The sequence below is a fragment of the Hakea prostrata genome, chromosome 7 (genome assembly GCF_041222555.1).
Source record: "Hakea prostrata isolate BN-2017 chromosome 7, UWA_Hpros_2, whole genome shotgun sequence".
Lineage (NCBI taxonomy): Eukaryota > Viridiplantae > Streptophyta > Magnoliopsida > Proteales > Proteaceae > Hakea > Hakea prostrata.
The window spans coordinates 63,419,448-63,430,743 of NC_142606.1; the positions used below are offsets into that span (position 1 = coordinate 63,419,448).

Genomic DNA, 11,296 nt, shown 5'->3' on the forward strand with positions numbered 1-11,296 from the left:
TGAAAGAATAAATTCAAATGGATCTTGTGCATCTTGGTTGCCATAGAATTCTTAATCATACATAACTATATGATACTATTTGAAGTGTCCATATTTTTGCACTATGTAATAGAAATACTTGATATTGATTAAGTTTTAGTCTAAAATTGTTTCGCAACTAATGATGGTATTGGACTTCCAACTTTATGTTGTCATTGCAATGTGTATACCTATGAATGGAAATTCCAAGACACTTGTGAGTCTGCATATTATGTGAGCATTGAATTGAATCATGCAACAATTTTGTGTTTGTTAAATGGGATAATTACTGTTGCCCCCCTGTACTTTGATTTTATTACTAATAAAACCCTGTTCTTTACAAAATTATTGTTGCCCCCCTTCCTTATAACGGTGTTAAGTAGCCGTTAAGTTTGAATATGTAATGTCCACTTTGTCCTTCATTAAAATTAAGAAATCAAAAGACGATACTACCCCATTTATAAAAACCAGATTAAATGTCAATTTTACCCTAACTTCATTTATTTTGAATTAAAAAAATATTGGTTTTCCACCTTCACTAAACATATTTATTTTGAATTAAAGAAATTGACAAAATTCAAATTCGATTTGGTTTCCCACCTTCTCCTCTAGCATACGTAGGGAAGGAAACCACAATTTTTTTTTTGGGGGGGGGGATTGGTGCTTTTTTAATATTGGAAACGAAACGTAACAACTCCCCATGGGAGTTTAGACTTTTAACCGCTTTACTAACCCACCATTGACGAAACCACAAAATCTTGCCAAAGAAGGAATTAACGAAGTAGGTGATATTCAGTTTCCAAATTTGAGTTGAACCTATCTTCCCTCCTCTTCGGTTTCTATTTTAATTTTATTCAATTATTATTTCTTTATTTTGGTGATTTTTTTTTAGAGTAAAACAGATTATGATTATTTTTTTCTCTACAATTAATTAAGTGTATTACTGTAACTTGACAAAAGGGTAAATAAGTAAAGAGATAAGTAAAAGGGTATTTTGGGATTTTTAAAAAATATGGAGATGCCACATCATCAGTAAACTAACGGAACTTAACAGTAGGGGGGCATTAGTAATTATAGACAAAGTTAAAGGTTGGATTAGTAATTTTGCAAAATACAGGGGATACATTAGTAATAAAATCAAAGTACAGGGGGGCAATAGTAATTATCCCTTATTAAATTGTCGGTTTACGTGAACTATTTTAGTTTCAGGTAAGACTTGGAAAAAAAATTCTTGTAATTATTGATTGTGGATTGAGTTCACCTTCATCTTTTGTTCACAATTTTGTAATTACTTCCACATAAAGTCAAACCAATTTCAAAACCGGTCATTCCATTAAGCATAAATTTTTTTTGAGAATGAAGAAATTTTATTAGAAAAATAAAGAAAATAAGAATTTAGCCATTCAAAAAGAAAAAGAAAAAAAAAAAAAAAAAAAAAGCAAACAACTATGCGTGATCAAAAAATCCCAAGACAATCTGATGGCTCCTTGTTCTAACTGATTCTGGAGAATGAAGGAGATTAAACAGAGTCAATGTTGGAGTCTCAAATTTGTTGAAGTACTTGGCAAAGAAAATCCAACCGTCCATGTTTCTTTCCCACCATGTGTGATTCACAGAAGCACAGAAATAACTACAAAATCATAAGGAGAGAAATTTTTCAATAAAGTCTAAAATAGAAAAATCTTTACATAAAGAGCTGGCCATGCCGTAAATGGAATATGAGTGTATGTTGTCTTCCTGCAAAAAATAAAAAAAAAAACGAAAATCTATATGGTGTGTTGTTTTCAGTTTTATATAAGACAAGATCGACACAAATTCAATCCAGGGGTTTCCAAACCGTTAAGAGTGTATATCAGATCATCTATATCACCAGGGGCGGACCCAGGATTGAATATTGGGGGGGCGAAGAACGAAAGTCTAGATTGGGGAAGAACAAATGCTTTTTCGCCACATATTGTGTGCGCCTTTATTGGGGCTTCCACCTATGAATTATTTTATTATATTAAAGAATATGCCCACATATTTTATGGGGCCCACACATATTTGACAAAAATAGGTAAATTATTGATAATGATTTTTTTTTCAACAAGATATAGGTAAATTAAAGTATCAGTACAAAAAAAAAAAAAAAAAAAAAGACTTTCAACCATAAAAAGTCAAATGCAAACTATTTTTTTTTAGGTAAGAGATACAATATATAATCAAATAGCAAAAATAACAAAAGAAATAAAGAAACAAAAATACAAAATCTAATAAAGAAAAACAAAAAAAAATGAAAAAAATATAAACAATATATAAATTGAGAAAGAGAAAGAATACCTAATTGTGAAGAAGATTTTTTCCCCAAGTTTTTCTTAACCCACGCTTATAGAAAGTTGAAGAAGAATAAATAGGAAAAAATAAACGGAAGAGAATAAATAGAAAGAAAAGAGAAGAGATGAGAGAAATGAGAGGATAAATAGGGATTGAGGAGGAGTTAGTTTCTAATTAGGAATGGCATTTTGAATTTCTAGTAAGATTTTTTTTTCAAAAAATTTCTTTAACCCACGATTATAGAAAGAGAAGAGAATAAATAGGAAAAAAAGATATGAGAGAGAAGAGAGGGGAGAATAATTAGGGATTGAGGAGTTAGTTTTTAACTAGGGATGACAATTATACCCATTATTTTACCTTTCAAAATTATTCTCAAAATTGAGGGGGGGCCAAATAGTGACATTTCACATGTGAGAAGAGAAAAACACTGAAAAAATGAAGAAAATTAATATAAAAAGTGAAATAAGAAAGGAATTATTAAAAATATTTAAAAATCCGGGCGGGGCCATGGCCCCCCTCGGCCCTTAGTGGGTCCGCCCCTGTATATCACCAGCTTCTCTTATATGTAAAGTATTTACCTCCTTCATCAAAGGCTTATCACAAGGGAGGGGAAGAGGTTTTTAATCATTAGTTGATGAAGAAAATCAGGTCTAACATAAAATGCAAGAGTCAGTAAGGTTAGCCAAGGAGACTTGCTATGAACAGCACAAGATTGCATGGGGAAGGGAGTTGCAGACATAAGTGATGAATCAATGGGAGAGAGAGAATGATAGGTCACGAGTTAGTAAAAAGAAGAACCCTTCCCTTCACTCTTGGGAGGACATAGGCAAGTCATCCTTGGCTACCAAACGCAGCTCTTGTATTCATGCAAGACCTCTCTTCTTCTGGATCACTATAGCCAACTTCCCAACATTTTCTACCAAAAAAAAAAAAAAAAAAACTTCCCAACATTGAATGACAATGCTGAGTGATAAGGAGCTACATTTATAGTGAAAGGCAGGTCTGGTAGGGGAGATCAGATTCTAGTGGCTGGTAGGGGTGCAAGTTTGGCTTTGGCGGCCCTGACCCGCCCTGAGCCCGAATAGGGCTTGGGCTAAAGATTTTGGCCCTAAGGGCGGGTTAGGGCCAAAATATTCTGGCCCTGAACTAGGGCCAAGGTTGGATTACTCTCAGGCCCACCTAGCCCATCCCGGCCCATCCTTGATTTTGGCCTTGATTCTGGCTCTGATTTTGACCTTGATCTTGACCTTGATCTTGGCTCTGATTTCGACCCTGATTTTAGCCTTGATTTTGGCCCTAATTCTGACCCTGATCTTGGCCCTGATCCTAACCCTGATCTTGGCCTTGATCTAGGCCCATGATTTTGGCCTTGATTTGAGTCTGGACCCCCCACCCATATGGAGAGGAATTAATTATAATCCACATGGGTGAATATTTGACACATGTCAAATTTTAAAAACATGATCATGTTTTGTAAAAAATTAATAAAAATAAATTATATTTTCATTACCATTGTAGGAAGCATCCACCTTATTTTGGCCCGATCCTGACCCTAATCATGTATTAGATTTTTACCCTAATCTTCACATTAACATTGATACAACTGTAAGTCTCGACTTTGACCTTCAGTCATTTTGATCATATTAGACTATAGTTCACTTTTTATATTATTTTTAAGATAATTTTTTATTTTCGAACTAACTCATTTTTAGTTCCAAAAAATCATAGATTTTTTTTTTTTTTTGACTAAGGCGAGATAATATATTATAAATAATAAAAGCTAGTATCTAGAGAATTAATATCTAACAAATCTATAACCCAACTTCTCATCATGAATATTGACATATTTCTTTTGCCTCTAATGTGATATTTCAGAGGGAAAAAAATAATTTATTAAGGACATATAGTTATGTTTGTAACTAAAATATAATTTTCCTTAGGGATAATTATTGTTGCCCCCTTGTACTTTGATTTTATTACTACTTTATCCCCTGTACTTTTAAAAATTGCTAATCCAACCTTTAACTTTGTCTACAATTACTAATGCCCCCCTACCGTTAAACTCCGTTAGTTTACTGATGATGTAACATCTATATATTTATTCAAAATTTCAAAAATAACCCCGCAATTATCTTTTTACTTATTTACTCTTTTGTCAAGTTATAATACTACCCTTACTTAACTATGGGAAAAATTTTACTTTAAATTAACTTTTCTTTTTAAAAATAAACCACATAATAAAGGAAAGATGTGATTTTTCTTTCTCTAAAAGAAACCACCAAATAAAGGAATGTAATTAAACTTAAAATGAAAACTAAAATATTAAGAAATATCAAATTTAATTCAAAGTTAGAAATTGAAAATCACCTAATATATGCTGACCATAATATATATTACCAAATTTTCTATCAATTAACATCTTATATGCTAATTTGTTTGTAAAATTTCCATCATGGTGATAATGAAAATTTTAAGTGGAATGTGAAAGTTTCAACAACCATAAGTATGTGGCCCACCAAATCCAAAACTAATTCTAAAATATAAGATTTTAAGGATATAATTGACATTCAATATAGTTTCTCTAAATGAGGGTAATGCAATATTTTTGACTTCTTAATTCTAAGGGCAAAATAGACATTTCATATTTGATGTTAACAGCCACTTAACATCGTTAGAAATGAGGGGGACAATAGTAATTTCACAAAGAATAGGGTTTGATTAGTAATAAAACCAAAGTATAAGGGGGCAACAGTAATTATCCCTTTTCTTTAACTACGAAAAAAATATCAATACTAAATTATCGTTGATTTACTTGTTAACAAAGGTTTAAATTTTTTTTTTTTTTTTTTTTTTTTTTGGGAATAAGGATATCAATAGGAGGGGTTTTCAATTTCTATCACCAAAATAATGGGAGATGTTTTCAATTTCCATCATCAAAGCAATGAGGAACTTCCAGAGATCAATATAGAACTATGGAGTATTAATTTATTTATGTTTAAAGCAAAACTATCGATTTATTGATTATTTTATCATTTTGTATGAGCTTAAATCATCTTATATTTTTATGAATTTTATTTTTAGTTTATTTATGATACTTTAATTTTATTATTATTATTATTATTATTATTATTATTATTATTATTATTATTATTATTATTATTTTATTTTTATTTTTTTATTATTATTTTATGAATTTACATTTTATATTTTAGGTCCCAGGATAGGACCAATTAAGGCTAGGGCCAGCTAAGGACAAGGCTAATTAGGGTCAGGGCCAATTAAGGCTAGGGATAGGGCCAATTAGGGCTAATCAGGGTCAGGGCCAGGGCCAATCATGGCCAACCCATCCCGACTCAGCCCAATTAGAGCCAATTAGGGCGGGAATGGGTTTGGCTTAGCCCTGTAAGGCTTAGGGCCAGGGATAATAATCATTGGCCCTGAACTAAGATCAGGGCAGGAATGGGCTCAGATTATAATATATAGGGCTGGGCTTGAGATTGCAAAAGCCCGGCCCAACCCGGCCCAATTGCAGCCCTAGTGGCTGGCCCATAAAATCTACTTTTCGACCACCTTTACATGGTATAACGATAGGTTCTATTTTTAGGTGAGGGAATATATTCCAGAGAATTAAGAGGGACCAGCTTACTCGTGGCTGCTTATGGCTCATTTCAGGTTGCTGTGTTTCCAGTGGAGCCTAGCTATCTGGATGGAGAAGGAGAATAAGATCAAAAATAGTAAAAAGAAAGAGAAGAAAAAAGAAAAAATGACCCAATAGATTACTCGAAAGGGTATGCAAGAGATGAAAGCATTTGATCCATGCAAGCTGCTTTTAGTTCTCTCAAATACCTTGCCATGTTTGACTTTCTGCTGTCAATAGATATCACATCTGAAGAACGGAAGAATGTCAACACTCTCTCTTTCTCTTTCTCTTTCTCTTTCTCTTCTATTCATTTAAACTAATGAAGAATGTCAACTCTCTCTCATATATTTTTCTGGCTCCATTGACGATTTTTCCATCTCTATAGTTTCTATACGAATCCCTAAAACTTAATTCTCATCCAACTTCGGTTGCTTGGGTTGTTCCTACATATCCAAACCCATGCATGTTAAAGAAAATAAAATAAAATTGATTTTAAGAAATAAAAACAGTTGTGAATTCAACGGAAAAGCATCATCTGCTGTGCATTGCAATACACATTTATGCCAAATAACTAACTTGGGTCGAAACTTCCCACTGTTAATGATCGAAAAGATGAAATTGGGAAAGGCATAGATTGGTTTAGGTTTAGGATTAAGCTTCAAGAGGATCTACGGGCTGGAAAATTGTTCCTCTATTCTCTTTTAAATTTAGAAGTTGGAGTGTTTTTAAAATCTTTTTGGTATCTAATCTATCTAACTAATATTGTTGATCATTTGTCCAATTTTTTCCTTTTTCGATCTCCTAAATTCTTAATATCTTGCATAATTCAACTGTTGCGGTTTTGAATTATAATGCATAAAAGGATGTACGTATTTGTCAATTAACACTTAGGTTGTAATTCAAATTCCAAAAGTTCTTTAAAAAAAGAATTTGCTAAGTACATCATTGTAGTATCATATTAGATAATACTCATCATCATTTAAATTTTTTATGGGAAGGTGGTGGCTGAACGGCCGTGTAAATTACTTGGCTGAAAGGTTCAAGAAATCCTACCATTAAATTTGGTGGGATTAAATCTGAATCATCCATGAAACGGTTCAGATTTAATTCAACACATTTAATGATAGGATTTATTTATATAGCTATTCTGCCATCTTTATTATCATTAATTAAAGATATGTAATTATCTCTTACGTTCATCTCATTGAATTGCCTTGGACATTTTGCAACGAAAAGCTATCTAATCAAGTAAAGGCTTAAGTCATTATCAATAATTTCAAGATGTGTCTATTCTCTATGATGGTGCAAGTGCAATAAATTTATCCAAAGTCCTAAGCATGTCAAAATTCAACATTAGTCTTTATAATATTACAAGTTCACAACTAAAATGGTGATGTTAAAAAGGAAATTTTATTAGTGATCATTTGCTCATCTACAACATCATTTCATCGTCTTAACTTTATTAGATGAAGTCAACGAACACATCTTAGAATCAATGTGTAACTGGTCCACATTGTTGTCATTTGGAGGTGAGACTCTATGAAGCTTTAATGGAACATTTATATCTAAAACTAGTGAATTTCCTTTAAGTGATCATCTTTGTCAATGAGCACTCATTGTCTGAATATGAAGCACAAGTTTTCAATCACCAACACAACTTAATTATTGCTCTCCTCCAAACAATTTAATACCAAATGATCTAACCCTATATTGGAAGCAATGGATTAAGATATTTAAGACACAACTTCTTCTAGATGTGTGATGAAACAAGACAAACATACAAGGGAGTAAAACATAATGGAAAAAATTATGATTCTTTTATGTTATAATCTATGTGGTTTCAAGGGTTTAAACACTCAAGGTGCATGTCTGGTCAAAATAAATCCAAATTTGCATTCATTGCGTATGTGTCTCTTGAAGCATTATATTTACATCGAAGAACAAAACCCTTATGTTAAACACTAATTGCTATTAACCATGCTTCAGATTAAGCTATAAAATCTAATTCTTAGTCAAAATTTTATTGAAAAAATAAGCATAAGTACTCTTATTAAGATAAGAATCCTTGTTACAAAAAAACATCAAAACTAAATCAAAAACCATACTACATAGAGAAACTTGTCATAATCCTCCAAAAGGTGTGGGCCATTATAAAGAGACCTTGCAAGCCAACTTCTTAAAATCAATGCTCGAGAAGATAGCCTTGAACCTCCTTCACAGTGAGGTGGTGTCCTCTAAAGAATCCAGCCTTCACCCAACAAAGATTTGCTCCAAAAGTCTCGAAGGTTGATCTTAAAATTCAATTTTGAAAGAAAATAAAAAAGAAAACCCTAACATGGACAGTGAGTAAAGCTTGTCAAACAAGATAAAGAAAGGAGTAAATTGCACCAATACCCCAAAATGGAGGCCTTAAAGCACTGACACCCCCCACTTTATATTTGAAAACATAAAGATTCTAAAATTGGATTTCCATTGGACACATTAGTCCAATTTGTCACTGAAAACCATTAAATCACTGTTTCTTTTCTTTCAATTTAAAAAATATCTTATAATAAACAGTGACTTAACAGTTTTCAGTGACAAATTGAACTAATGTATCCGATGAAAATTCAACTTTGGAATATCTATATTTTTCAAACATAAAGTGGGATGTCAGTACTTTAAGGCCTCCATTTTGAGGTGCCAATGCAATTTGCTCTAAAGAAAATAAACAATAAGAAGAACTAGAAAAATTAGAAACCATTTATATACTTCCCTTCCTGACTAGATCATTTATCTTCTCCAAAGGCTCATCATATTAAGGGCAACAGGTTCATCATTCATTAATGAAGAAAAGCAGGTCTAACATGAAATGTAAGAGCTGGTCAAATTAGTCAAGGAAACTTGCTATGAACAACCAAAGGGGGGTGAGGAGGCAGAGATGATATTTTGGTTGAACAAGGTAGCAGGCCCATTCGCTCTAGAGAGGACATAGGCAAGTCATCCTTGGCTACCAAACACAGCTCTTATGTTCATGTAAGATCTCTTTTCCTTTGGAGAGAACACCCAAGCTGCAACTTCCGTTTGCATTTCCTTCCTTCACTGTCAACAATGCTGATGCCCATGCAGCTGCTAGAGTTGGGAAGCCTCTCTTTATAGCCAACCAAAGGTGGGGCGCAAAGGTGAAGGGTGGGGAAGATCAGATTCCGATAACCACATGAGGGAATATATCCGAGGGAATTAATTGGGACCAAAATTACGTGTTGACTTTGGTTCTTCCAAATTCAATTTCACATTTGACTTTGTTTAGTCAACTTAAATCAGGAATTTCCAAGTAAGCTCATTTCAGTGTTTAACGCCAATCTGAGTTACCCCCAATATTGATGTCATATATCCCATGAGTTATTTAATTTATCAATTAAAGTCTTCCTGTCATCATACCGTTAGTTTCAATTATTTTTCTAACATTAAATCTATCCCTCAAGTTTAAGAACAATAAATATGATGTATGTCTTTCAAATTTTTTGAGTATTTTTGTGATTGAGAGAGGAAGAAGTCATAGACAATAGAGGGAGACGGAAAAATGAGTTGAGTGCGGATTTTTTGTTCAATGTTCTTATTGTCCTTTTGAAATGTTTAACTTGCTCATATCAACATTTAACAATAATTTTCTAATGATCATTGACTGGGGGGTGTTTTCAATATACTTTTACCCTATAAGCGTCCGATTGATAAATTGAATAACTCAGCGTGTCATTTCTGAAAAATTATTATTATTATTATTAATATTAGAGCAAATTGCACAGGCACCCCAAAATAGAGCTATTAAAGCATTGACACCCCATTTTATGTTTAAAAAACACAGACACCCCAATTCAATAAACATACTAGTCCATTATGTTATTGAAACAATTAGTCCACTGTTTATTTTTATTAAATTCCAAAAATGCCCTTATGTAAAAAAAAGCCAAATGTATTCTCTCTCTTCACTCGGTTCTCCACCTCCGTCGATTACCGCCTTGCTCCTGAACACCGTCTTCCGGCGGCCTACGACGATATAATGGTTCGATCCAATGGGTTTAGAACCAAGCTTCCCAGTCCACCGGCGAGCCATGGCTGAAGGACTATGTCGATTTCTCCAAGTTCTACCTCATGGGCAGCAGCGCCGGGGCTAACACGATCTACCAGGTGGTGCTGCGGCTGGGGGCGAAGGGATCAGAATGTCACCCTTTGAAGATTAGTGGGATGATTCTGAATCAGCCCTTCTTCACTGGTGTCAAGAGGACAGAATCGGAGCTGAGAAAGATAGATGACCAGATTGTGCCGCTGCCGTCGACGGATCTGCTGTGGGAGCTGTCATTGCCGAGCGGCGCCGATCGAGACCACGAGTTTTGTAACCCTATGGCGAAAGGGTTATCGGAATCGGAGGTAGCTAGCGGTGTTGAAGAGCCAGAGGTGGTTGGTTTGTTACGGCGCAGAGGATCCGATGGTGGATCGACAGAAGGAGTTTATGAAAATGCTAGAGGAGAGTGGTGTTGAGTTCGTGGCTTACTGCAAAGAACAGTGCATGGATGTGCAGGTGAAGTTTACCGATTGCAGAAGCTTGTGGAACAGCTTCAACTAGCCGTTAAACCCTCCTTCACAGTCGTTTTTCTATTTTGTTGGTTTTGTTTTTCGAAAAACAAAAATGGAGGTAAAATGTTGAGGAGGAGAATTGGAAGTGCCGGTTTGAATTGAAATGCAACCCAAATAAATGGAAACCCATTGGCCATAAAGTAGTGATAGATTGATTTCTTGAGAGCTGGTCCATTCCCAGAATCTAATAAATAATAAAATTGAGGAAGCAAACGAAATTAATCTCCCTCACATTTTTCTATTTCGTCTTCTGTTGGGGTAATTGTATTACAAATTCTTCAAACACACAAAAATGAAATTGCAATACAATTGAGAGATGAAGATCTTTAGCAAATTTGAAGAGCTTGTAGTTGCAACCAAACGAACCACCGATCGATGAGGTTGAGTCACACCTTGAGTGCTGTCTTTAAGGTAATTGATGCACCCTACTACCAAGGGTTCTTCGCACCACCACCTCCAAGATAAAACAACCTCCAACTAGAAGATGAGGTAGTTCTTCTAGTCCCTTCAAGGAGCCAAAAGCTAGAGCACAACACTTAGACAACTCAAGAAAGAAATGAACTTTGTAAAACAAATATTGTGAGAGTGAGGAGTGTCTCAATTGCACACCACAATTGCTCACCACATGCAAGGAAAAGTTGAGTTTATATAGGCCCAAATCTCACCTTACACCCCTTAGGATTCTTAAGGTAATGAATTGGATTTAGTCCA

The 11,296-nt window shown here is 34.2% G+C and overlaps 1 pseudogene; it reads left to right on the forward strand.

Annotated features, from left to right (window-relative positions):
* Window positions 1–9,896: 9,896 nt before the first annotated feature.
* Window positions 9,897–10,601, forward strand: LOC149011658 (carboxylesterase 1 pseudogene; annotated as a pseudogene).
* The last annotated feature ends 695 nt before the right edge of the window (window positions 10,602–11,296 follow it).